Consider the following 12,728-nt stretch of genomic DNA (forward strand, 5'->3'; position numbering starts at 1 on the left):
CCCACTCTGGGTCTCCTGGCCCAGGTGGAGGTGGCCCCCGCTCTGGGTCTCCTGGCCCAGGTGGAGGTGGCCCCCGCTCTGGGTCTCCTGGCCCAGGTGGAGGTGGCCCCCGCTCTGGGTCTCCTGGCCCAGGTGGAGGTGGTCCCCGCTCTGGGTCTCCTGGCCCAGGTGGAGGTGGTCCCCGCTCTGGGTCTCCTGGCCCAGGTGGAGGTGGCCCTCGCTCTGGGTCTCCTGACCCAGGAGGAGGGGGTCCCCGCTCTGGGCTCCTGGCGCAGGTAGAGGTGGTCCCCACTCTGGGCTCCTGGCCCAGGAGGAGGGGGTCCCCGCTCTGGGCTCCTGGCCCAGGTGGGGGTGGCCTCCGCTCTGAGGCTCCTGGCCCAGGTGGAGGTGGTCCCCACTCTGGGCGCCTGGTTCAGGTGGAGGTGGCCCCCGCTCTGGGCTCCTGACACCACAGGTCGGCTCCCCCTGCACTTGACCCACATGCTTTGGAGTTAATCCGTTTGTCATAAGCTCCCTCGAGTTCTGCTCCTCCAGCGGGGCCATCTGCTCCCTCCTGACCGCTACGGAGAGGTCACGGCAGCTCCCGCAGGGTCCGCCGGCCAGGGAGAGGAAGTGGGTCCAGTCTATGAGGGAGTTGGCATCAGGGAGAGGGTCTCAGAGAGTAGCCAGACCTGCTGAGTGTCTGAGTCTGGAACCCACAAGCCTGGGCCCGGGGTTGGGGTGTCAGCAAGAGACCCAGAGGATGCTGTGAGTCCCCGGCCCCTGAGAAGGTCCCACTTCCGCCCCTCCAGGGCCGTGCATGCTGGCACACTCACCTGCCCCCAGGATGCTTCTCAGATGTCCCCGGGACCAAGAGGCAGACAGAAAACGTGGGAGGACCATGACCCCGGACAGCGAATCTGACTGCTCCTGGTTTCTCAGCTGCGCCTCTCACAGGATCGGCCAGGACCCTCCAGCTGCAAGTAACAGAAACTGAATGCAGAGAGCCTTAGGCAAAACAAAACTTTTCTTTAAAATGGTGGTACAAATTAAGAAGTACAAATTTTCAGTTATAAAAATAGTCATAAGGATGTAAAGCCAAGCACAGGGAATATAGCCAATGACATTGTAACAACTGTGTATGGTATCAGGTGGGTACTAGACTCATTGAGAAATCACTGTGTAAATTACATAAACGTCGCCCTGGCCGGTTGGCTCAGCGGTAGAGCGTCAGCCTGGCGTGCGGGGGACCCGGGTTCGATTCCCGGCCAGGGCACATAGGAGAAGTGCCCATTTGCTTCTCCACCCCCCCCCCTCCTTCCTCTCTGTCTCTCTCTTCCCCTCCCGCAGCCAAGGCTCCATTGGAGCAAAGATGGCCCGGGCGCTGGGGATGGCTCCTTGGCCTCTGCCCCAGGTGCTAGAGTAGCTCTGGTCGTGGCAGAGCGACGCCCCGGAGGGGCAGAGCATCGCCCCCTGGTGGGCAGAGCGTTGCCCCTGGTGGGCCAGGGGCGTGCCGGGTGGATTCCGGTCGGGCGCATGCGGGAGTCTGTCTGACTGTCTCTCCCCGTTTCCAGCTTAGAAAAATACAAATAAATAAATAAATAAATAAGTACAGTTGTCCATTTCTTAAAAAAAAAAATAGAGAAAAAAATCACATAAACGTCTAACCGCTATGTTATACACCTGAAACTAATATAATATTGTGTGTCAAAGATCATTGAAACATTGGGGAAAAAAAGAAAAATACATATAACATAGAGTTAGAAGGAAAGGAGGTATTAGCTCAAGAAGTAAATGGCTCAAGCCTGACCGTGGTGATGCAGTGGATAAAGTGTTGACCCAGAGCATTGAGGCAGCCGGTTCAAAAGCCCGAGGTCACCAGCTTGAGTGTGGGGTGTCTGGCTTGAGTGTGGGATCATCAAAGGTCATCAGCTTGAGCCCAAAGGTCACTGGCTTGAGCAAGAGGTCACTGGGCTCAGCTTGAGCCCAAGGTCTGATACTTGGTCAAGTCACATACAAGAAGCAATGAATGCACAACTAAAGTGAAAAAACTACGAGTTGATGCTTCTCTTTCTCTCTCAAAGAAAAATGAATAAAGAAAAGTACATAGCTGTCTGGCTGCAGGCATAGCTGGATCCAGGAGCTCAGGGTCACCAGTTCTCTTCTCTTTGGTGTTGCTTCCGCTCAGGAAGTCTCTGTCCTTAAGGTCACCTCCATCCCTGGCAGCGCACCAACTTCAGCTACAGCTGAGAGTGTGGTCTGCATCTCAGACACCTCCAGCCAAAGTCCCAGAATTAATTAATCAACTCTTCAAATGTTGCTCAATTCCCTAATTGATGGTTTAGGCCCCAATGGCATCCCAAGACTTAGGGGGAAACGTTACATTTCTTTTTTTTTTTTTTAATAAATTTTTATTAATGTTAATGGGATGACATTAATATTTCAGGGTACATATATTCAAAGAAAACATGTCTAGGTTATCTTGTCATTAAATTATGTTGCATACAAAACGTTACATTTCAAATGGAGTGTCAAGAAAAGAACATCCAACCTAAGAAAGAGTCCAAGAAGAGATTATTTGAGCCAAACTAATGACAATCGCCAGGAAGCAAAATCTCCACAGGTTGAGAACGTGCTCCGGAGAACGGCAGTCTGCAGTGTATTTTGTGCCCAAGAATCTAAGGAGGAGATGAGAGCAGGGTTACACGCAGTCCACAGGGGGCGGTGAGGGGGGCGGGAGAAAGCAAAGCACGGAATCTCTGGGGCTGGATTAAAAGTACAACAGAGACAGGTCCTTCTGCATCCTGCATTGGTGGGCACAGGACAGTTAACAGTGACCGTGGGCAGTGCGTGGAGACGGCTCGCAGAGAACAAGACAGCAATGCGGCCTCGGGTGGCTGCGGGCGGCGGCTGCGGCAGGGCCCTAAAGGGTCTGGCAAAGATGACTGACATTTCAACCCTAGGTTATCTTAGATGCAACAGGACAACGGGCTCACCGGAGGCTAAGAGTGACCTTTGTCTAGGAAGCTACAGGCCTAGGACGTGACTACCCCCCATGACTCCGCTTTTAGTTAGAAAATCGTAGGTCCGGATCATCCTACGTGGTAAACTTTGGCCTCTGAGCCGGTGTGGCCTCCCCTGAGCTTGTCGGGTTTAGTCCAGGGCCCCACCCCCACCGTCACTCACAGTTTCTCCTTTCTGTCGTAAACCAATCCGAAGGACGCGGGGAGGGCCCAGCTCTGGGTGGGACAGGGTGGTCCCGGTGCCAGGAGAGGAGGCTCATTCCCCGGAAGTCAGAGTGTCAGTGTCTGTCTCGCTGAACAACGGGCAGTGGGGGCGGGGCGGGGGCGGGGGTGGGAGGGCGTGACCTTGTCTGGAGGTCAAGGCCAATTTCTCTCACACGGGGAAAGGCACGTAAATGAGAGGCAGCGGGGTCTGCGTTCTCGCGCTAAGACCACCGCACTCCGGCCCGTTTCTAACCTACCAGCCAGGCTCCCCAGGCCTGCCGGTCTCTTGTTTGTACTTTGTATTTTGTATCCAGTACAACAGGCATAGTTTGAGGCTGCATTATACACCTCTTTGGGTTTCACCGCTGACCATGAGCTGGGTTCCCACTTACCGGCGTTATTATTTATTTATTTATTTATTTATTTTTAAATTTAACGTTGTTCGCCTACCTCCCACCAGAAGCACTCAGGTGTCATTCATTATGAATCCGGCTCCTGCGAGTTGTGCAACTGGAAACTGTAGCTTTAAGGTTTCACCGGGGCCAGGGCTGTGAGCACACCATGGTGTGAATCGTAACTTCCGCCCCTCCGTTTCCAGAGGCCCCGAGAACAGTGAGTTTCATAAGTAGGCTTCCTGTGCCCCCGCCGCAGTGACACAGGGCCTCGGTTCTGCTTCCACCTCGATTAACACAGTTAGCAGTCCTTGTGGGCTGGGGGGTAAGCGCGTTCCCATAACCGGGCTCTGGCGTTTACACCTAAGAGTCCCTTGTCACTATTCCCTCCCCACTCATCTACAGCATCCTCTGTCCTTACTCTGTCTCTTCAAAAATAGCAACTTATTAGGACAAACTTCTTCCTTTTAACTTCTCTCAGATATACACACACACCCCTTCCCTTCCTTCTAAATTGCAAAAGAGAGACCAGAAAAAGAATATTATCAATAATACTAAAAAAGTTACCTTATGTACCTTCCTCAATCATTAACAGTTGGACTATATAAGAACAAGGTCTAGGAAAAGCTCAAAGAACAAGTATAATGATTATTATGGTTGATATTCTTTGCAGACAGGTAAAGACAATAAAACAAAATTTTATGAGTTTTTTTTTGTTTGTTTGTTTTTAAGTTCAACATCAAATTGTAGGTATACAGGGTAGGCTAGCTGCTATCTCTGAGGTCAGCGGCTTCTCATCCCTGCTATAGGCAGGGGCGGGGCGGCAGTCACCCCTGCTATAGGCAGGGGCGGGCGTCAGTCTCCCCTGCTATAGGCAGGGGCGGGTGGCAGAGATGGGCAGATGTCCGTTTGCAGTTCGGCATCTTTTTTTGTCTCTTAGATGAGAAATGTGCACCCTTAAGTTAATGCCTTTCAGTTTAGCTACACATGGATCAGTTTGTCATACCTGATAAGGCCCCATCCAATGAGGTTGGTGAGTCTTTACTTAAGTGACTATTTTCTAAGGAGAAAGGCAATATTTACCAAAGGAAGAAGATCTCAGGCTGAGGAGCATTATAAGGAGAGCTTTTGGACAAGGGAGATTAAAGGCTTTTGAAAATTTATCTAGTTGAGTTTTCATTGTACTGTGAGTACGATCCTCCAACCCAGAGGACTGAGGTGATAAGCCCACAGAAAACGCTGTGGAATGAGCCAAATGTCACAAACGGATTGTATCATTTGCCCAGTGACACAAGTCCCTCAGTCACTGGGTCACTTGGAGGGAACTTCCCAGCTGGAATCTTTTTCCAGTAAAAATGTATCTGCTGTTACAGCTGCTCTCCTGCAAGGGAAAGCCTCAACCCAGTGAGAAAACATACAGAGATCACAATGAACTCTTATCTGTATCCTTGAGACGGAGACATTTGGATACACTCCAATGACCTTCCCTCAGACGGACCTGAACAGAGTAGGGACTGTCCCTAGAATCTGCGGGATGCTCTCCCAGGGCAGTGTGGACAGCGGCGGCCGCACCTGCTCTGCCCGTTACCAGATGCCACCGCAGAAGGTGACCAGGTGCACTATTCCCTCTGTGCAATCGTCTTTTCAGGACCCAAAAGCCCGGGTTCGCCTGCATGTTGAAGTAGATAAATCACCGAGCCCCTCTCGGTAAGATCGGTTTCTGATTGGGTCCAAACCATACCCGTTTATCTGGGCCAGAGGGTCTTCCTTTTGGATGGCGTGGTCTCTCTTTTCTTCTTCCGTGGCTGTCTGTCGGAACTGTAGAGAGAGTCTGTTACTGATTCCGTAGAAAGCCAGGAATGACTCTTGAGTCCGGGTGATCTGGCGGTTTACTAATACCGCCTGTCCAGCCCAGCATCGGCTAAATGATTTCCTCTCGCTGCCTCGGTGGCAGCTTCCCTGTGTCCTGAAATTCTGATAATTAATTGTTGCAGTTGCTGGAGGGTATCTAGTAACTTTGCAACTTCTTCCTCGTTCTTTTTGGGCTGCCCCCCCCCCCAGGGGGTGGAAGTTAAGGAGCCTTGCTGCTTTTGCAACACTCGGCAGTCCCGAGCTACACACCCCAGACACAGCAGCGGCCAGTGTCAATACTGGCTAGACGATCTCTGGCCGGTTGACAAGCTCATGTTAGAGCAATTCATTCAGCCTGCTGGGCAGATCTCAGTTCATCCAGGTAACACAGACCTTTCAGTTGTGTCCACCACGGAAGTTCTTGCCTGTCCAACTCCGGCCGCCTCCCGGTTCACCTTTCAGACAAGCCCCATCTCTCTGCAGACCAAACTAAGTGAGCGTTACCGAAGGGAGTTTCCCATAAACCATTCCCCAGAACCAGAAGGCAGTCAGAAAGCAAGACGGAATCATGGCTGCCTTCATCCTGCAGAGAAGCAGCCAGGTTGCTGGGTGAAGACTGTCACGTCGTGTTAAGGGAACATTAGGCGCAGAAAACAGGAGGGCTTCATGAGAAGCCAGTCGGGTGATGGGAGTGTTGAGTGTGACGAGAGTTCAGTGGAAAGCCAACAGAATGAGGAACGCCAGGGAAGGCGAGCCCCGGACGCTGGATCGATCGCTTCTGCGTGTTGGATAGCACGGCTGACCTGCAGGGAGGGAGCCCTTCGCTACCGAGTCTGACTACTGACCATCATGTCCTGTAGATCTATTACGACCTCCCTGTTTTTGAGTAAAAATTCCTAACGTATTTCTTTTACCTCCATGTAAAGAAAAAGAAGGTAGTTTTTCAGTACGTGCCCCGGTGTCCCGAGGGGGAGCTTTCGGTAATTCTGCCTCTGGAGCCTCTTCTGCTTGTTTCTCTTCTGGGTTCCACTGAATTGGATCTGGTTGATCCGATTATAAGAAGACACATCGAGGCTGGGCCAGAAATGAAAATGTTGGAACCCAATTGTGACAGTATGCAGTCAGACCCAGGGACCCTCTAAGCTATTTTAGTTTGTTTTCGGAAGAGGAGAGGATATGATGCCTCCAGAGGCGTCAGGGTGAATTGGTCGCCCCCCTTTAGCTGTGAGATAAGTAAGGTATTTTGCTAGGGGAAACAGAAGGTCTCAAAGGTTCAAGCTTGTCCTCTGAGACCCTGTGTCCCTTCATGGCTAGCTGTTGTAATCGGTCAGTTGTGTCTCCCTGGAGGTATAACATGTCCTAGAGCAGTGGTCCCCAACCTTTTTTGGGCCACGGACCGGTTTAATGTCAGAAAATATTTTCATGGACCAGCCTTTAGGGTGGGACGGATAAATGTATCACGTGACCGAGACAAGTGTCAAGAGTGAGTCTTAGATGGATGTAACAGAGGGAATCTGGTCATTTTTTAAAAATAAAACATCGTTCAGACTTAAATATAAATAAAACGGAAATAATGTAAGTTATTTATTCTGTCTGTGGACCGGTAACAAATGGCCCACGGACCGCCGTGGCCCGAGGGTTGGGGACCACTGTCCTAGAGCACAAAAGTAAACCATTCTTGTATCTGAGTTGAGTGGAATCTCTGGGCAATCCAACATCATTCAAATCGACCTCTAGGAGCTGAAAGAAATCGGAGGAATCCTTTAGATATCCCTGGGGCACTGCTGTCCAAGTAAATTCCCAATCTTCCCAGGTCAGAGCAACAAAGTATTTACTGTCTTCTTCTGTGGTGGATGTTTTTATTTGCAGGAACGCTGAAGAGGACACTACCTACACTTATCACTGGAAAATATTCCAGACCACAGGGACAGCTGATAATGGGGTTTGTGGATTTGGAACCACGAGACGCCTGGGAATGACTGTTTTATTTACAGCTCTGAGGTCCTGGACAAGCCCCCATCCTTTCCCACTGGGTTTCTTCGCTGGACGACGGGAGAATGACAGGGCCACGTGCATGGAATTAGAAGCTCCCCTTTAAAGTAATCTTGATTAATGAGCTTAATTCCAGCTACTACATCAGGTCTTAAAGGATGTTGGTAAATATTAGGTGGAGGCAAGGTATTGTCAACAGTGATTTTAATAGGAGTGGCTGACTTAGCCTTGGCAATATCTGTACTGGGAAAGGCCCAGAGTCACACTGGCACGTCCCGTGATAAATGTTCAATCTCAGGATTAGCTGCCTCTTTTGGCGTTGCCTTTAAAATGATGATTTCCCCCCCACCGGTTCAGTACCTGACTCAGTTAATTCTAAACACATGTCACCCTTCTGGCAAAAGGACATGGGGACATCACTGGTTTCAAGAAAAGTCTTGCCTTGCAGGTAAAACTGAAGCAGTCTAACAAAAATATTTGTTGCCTCAGAACATTCCTTAGTTGGAAGGAAAAAGGTTCTGATCGAAAAGCAGACACTGGTTGATTAGATATTAGCTAATGATTAGCTATCCCTACCTATCATGTGTTCGGAAGCGTGATGTCCAGGGAGGGGGCGATTCGGCTGGGCAGCGTCAAGAACAGATCACGTTGCCCACATATCTTCAAGGACCTTATTCACTTAGCAATCTCCCCTTGGACGGTCACTTGAATGTCTCCTCAAGAATCAGGGAGGAGAAGGGGACACGCCCTCTCGCCGTCCTCTGTCCTCTGAGCCAGGCCGGGCTTGCTCCTCTGTTTCCTTCCTTTTTCTTAATCTCATCTCAGCTTTCCCCAGTCCTTCTTATGGCGACCTGACTTGTTACAATAAGAACAGACTCCTCTCTCCCTGGTCTAAGAGGAGTTTGGGGAGGTCTCTAATGGCTTTATTGCCGTAGCTGGAAGTTCCTGGTTGGGGCACCTTTGTCTGTTTCTGTTTCTCTCTTCGGAATAGTTGCTGTTGATCGGCCCAGATTGCCAGTTCATTGATTGGCACACGTGGTCGGCCTGTTGAGTTTTATGTCGTTTGCCCAGGGTTATAAGCGCTTTGTCTAGTCCTTCCAAGAATGCTGAATTTCGTAAAAGGCCAATCTGATGATCCTTACAACTGTCTGGAGACAGACCTGAGGATTGATTGAATGTTTTTATCAAAATGTTTTTTTAAAAAGATCAAGTTCTGGCTTGCCAGGCTTTACTCTACATGATATCTTGGTCTGAGCCCTTTTCCAGAGACGAACCTCAGATATGGATGGCTTGGTACAGCCAGCAGGCTAATTCCCTGCATTTCTCCTAGTCTGTCTGTCTTTGTTTTAAAAAGCCTTCTACAGGCAGCTCCCTACAGACCTCATTTACCCACTCTGTTGCTCTCTTCTCAGAAACCAGCAGATGTATCAATCGGGAAAGGTCAAAATAGCCAGGGTCCTATTTCTAACAGTTCAATTCCTTTGCAAACCCATCAGAGGTGGGTCAAGGACATCATTAGATTCCTTAATTCTCTTCCAGTAAAGGAATGTTTACAACTGCTGATTCCCCTCTGCCTCGGAGGGGCTTTTCTCCAAAGGGGGCTGCCAGACTTTCTGGGGGTTCTGTTGTTGTTTCCCTAGTCTAACCTGGTCTGGATTTCTATTCTGAGTGTCCCCTAGGTCAGGAGGGAGCTGAGGTGGATGAGGGACAGGACCAAGGCTGGGGGTTGGGCGGAGGGAGTCTGGACGTGGAAGTAAAGGGTACGGCCGGGCAGTGGGGAAACTGGACTGTTGGCATCGAGACACTGGAGATCTTCCTTAGTTCAGAGCCAATCTCTAAAACGTACTTATTAACTTTCTGGAGAGAAGGAAGTCTCTCTGTGCTGTTTGCCTCTCTGTTCTATTTGCCAATTGAGATAAGCATCCCATTCATCCAGTTTGACTTTAGAGCTGGCCTTTCTTCCTACTGCGGTGCATGCAAAAGGGAAAAAGAAGTGTCGAAAGCACTCCATGTGGGGGCATCTTAAGTTATCACTTCTAGTTAAGTCTTCCTGTTTCTGTAAGTCCTTGCGGGTACAGGCCCCCTACGAACTGTCATCTGCAGGAGTATCACGGAGTGGTTCCAATCGAACAGCCAGAATTAAATACGAGCCACCCAGGTTCTGCCTCTCCCCTGAGTTATCTCCACCCTTAACTTTGAGAGCCATCTCAAAGATTTTTTTTCTTTTTTTAAGGACAGTTCCAACAAGTCAGGGCCTCCTACCTTAAAACAGGGAGGTCCGGAATCCAGAGAAAAACTCACCCACATTCGCCTGGTGCAAGATGGGGAGTGGGTGGGGCACCATGGGCCCTGCTGGGACCTAGCGCCATGTCCCAGTCCACAGGGTGGTCCTGGTGGGGGTCTTCTTTGGATTCCTGCCGACTACACCAAGTAAATATTAAGGGACGAACATCCAGTCTAAGAAAAGGACTTGTAAGAGTTCATGTGAGCCAAAGTGACGATAATTACCTCAAAGCAAATCTCCGCGGATTGAGAAAAGGCTCCAGAGAATGTCCGTTTGCAGCTCTTGTCAAACACCAGACTCCGAGGAGCGGACATAGGGAGGGGCACGTGCAGTCCGCTGGCGGGCGACAGCAAAGGGGGAGACCCCTGAGACTGAACCCGGAGGAGGACGGAGAGACCCACGCTGTGTTCCCACTGGCGGCTGTGGAACAGTCAGTAGTTAGCATGTGTAGCACGTAGAGGTGGTATTCGGGGAGCAGGGGAACCATGAGGGGTGCTGTGGTCTCGTGCTCTGGTGCAGTCAGGGGTGCCCTAACGGGTCTGGAAAAGGAGATTACTCTGACTTTCAAATGTTTATCATCCTTGATGCAAAAAGACAATAAGTTCACTTAAAATAATGATTGACCTTTGTCAAGGAAGGTGCAGGCCTAGGGTGTCACTACCCACCATGACCCACTTTTTAGTTAGGAATTCTTATGTTCAGACCATCCTGTGTTAGTTTTCTGTAAAGCCAGAAGGCACGGCCAGGGCCACCATCATAGCCGCCACCTGGCTCATGCAGGTTCGCATTGGATTCGGACAGTTGGTAAAGAAACCATGGAGCCAAAAACTGATGGGCCATAGCCTTTAATCCTACCTTGCACCCGGCGGGCAAGTAAAAATACACACTGGGCTCCAAAACCCAATCACATTCAGTGCTCACAAAGCCACTGACTTATCCGAGTTTCCTAGAATCAAAGGTTTCTAGCTCACCAGCCTTATTCTCCTCAGTTCCCCATCTCCTTCCTTATCCCAAATACAAACTCTACACAAACTGGCATCTCACTCAGCACTCCGCCATCTTGGCTGCTTCTCCTGGCCTCCTCCACGTGGCCTTTCTCTGCTCTCTCTTCTAATGATAATCTCAGGAACCAAGAGCCCAAAATCCCGTTTTGCCCCCACTTTATACTGTAGCTTCACAACCTCTAATCCAATATACAAAGTAGGGAAGTCTCCAACCCAAAGTCACCTTCTGAGGCATGATTGGATTGCACCACCCCACATCAAAAAGGGTAGGAAAGGCTTAATCCCAAAACCAAGCCCCAGGCTACAAGGATTCCGCCTGCCTTTAGCCCACCCCAACACACATTAATATCACCTGGGCGATGGCTTCCTCGTGTTATCTTTAACAAAGTGAGCATAATACATTTTATCTGCCCAACATTTTCCATCTCTGAGTTTTGTAAGGCTGCCATGCAGGCCTCCCCTGAACTTGTCAGTTTTGGTATGTGCCCCCGCCACACACACACACACATACAGGAGCAAGTGATGTAAATGAGCAAGACTGAGTTGAGCGAGTCACGTGCAAGGCAATAGAGAATGGTGGGGACTGTGGCAAACCAAAGCACTTGCCTCATCTAAAGGGGGCAGCAGCTATTTAGCTTCATCTAATTGTTGCCACATGGAAACTGATATCCAGGATTGCCAGAACTTTGGCAATTTCTAAAAGAATACCAGAAAGTCAGATTTTTACATAAAGTTTCCCAAGTTTCAAAATGCTGTTCAGGCTGGATTCAGCCCACAGGCCACGAGTTTGCAAGCCCTGCTTTAGTGAGACAATATTTTCCATATTCACTCCCAGTTCTGGCCTCTCTGACTTGGCTCTCTGACTCTCCACAGGCCATGGACTCAAGCCAAATGCGGCCCAGCCAAGAGGCGAACCCCCTCCCCGCTGACCTCGGACTCACCCCTCCCCAAACACCCTGGATCGGGCTGATGGGCCCAGCTCCCTCCTGCAGGACAAAGTCCCTCCCAAGGGGCTCCTTTCTGACAGACTTCTGGCGGGCCAGCAGAGCGTGCCTGCCAGGCAAGCCTGGACTTGTCTTAAACCCACGGAGACCCAAGCTGCTAGGCTTTTTCTGTTCTTAAGATAAAGACCAGACTCATCACCATGACCCCGGGGTCCTCACAGGCAGATTATTGCTGACCCTTTCGGCTTATCACTTTGCTCCTCACATTGGTCCCTGTTAACCCCCAGGCCTATCTCATCACCCTGCCCATATCTTTCTCTGATAGAGAGAACTTCCTGCCCCATGCATCTTGCTGTCTTTTGTTTCTGGACCTTTGTGTATGCTGCCCTAGACTGTGCCTGAAACATTCCTCCCTCCCTCCCCCCTCACTTCCTCCCAACACGCCTTTGTCTTGTAGCTACTACTCAGGTTTCAGCTCAGAAGTCACCTCCTCCAGGAAGCCTTCCCTGCCCATCCACACTAGTTCAGAGGCTGAGGTTAGATGTTCCCACAGCCAGCTGGAGCTCCCCATCCCCATCACAGCTCAACAATTAATTCTCTTTTCTGAGAGCAAAGGGACAATCCTCGGGGACACTGCTCAGGACCCTTCTGTTCCCAAGTGCATATACAGCGCCTAGCATTAGCCTGAGGCCCAGCAGAGGAAAAAAGAAAGGAGGGAAAGAGAAAAGGAAGGAAGGAAAGAAAGAAGGAAGGGATGGAGGAAGGAAGGAAGGACCCTTCACTTTATCTATTTCCTTCTCTCTCTCTCTTTCTTTCCATTCTGATCTCTATTTCGACCTTAAACATCATCCCAATAAATCCAACTAATAAAAAAAATAAAGAAAAAAAGTCACTGCACTAAAAAAATAACCAAACTACAATCTCTTTCTCCAAGAATCTGTAATGCAGCTTGTGTTCTGTTTCTGACCCTTCTTCCCTATCTCTAACCCACGTCCCCAGGAGTGCAGGCAGTCCTGCCCCTGGGCGTCCCTCCAGGAACCGCTGCTCTCCAACGC

This window comes from Saccopteryx bilineata, chromosome 9, assembly GCF_036850765.1.
Source record: "Saccopteryx bilineata isolate mSacBil1 chromosome 9, mSacBil1_pri_phased_curated, whole genome shotgun sequence".
NCBI lineage: Eukaryota > Metazoa > Chordata > Mammalia > Chiroptera > Emballonuridae > Saccopteryx > Saccopteryx bilineata.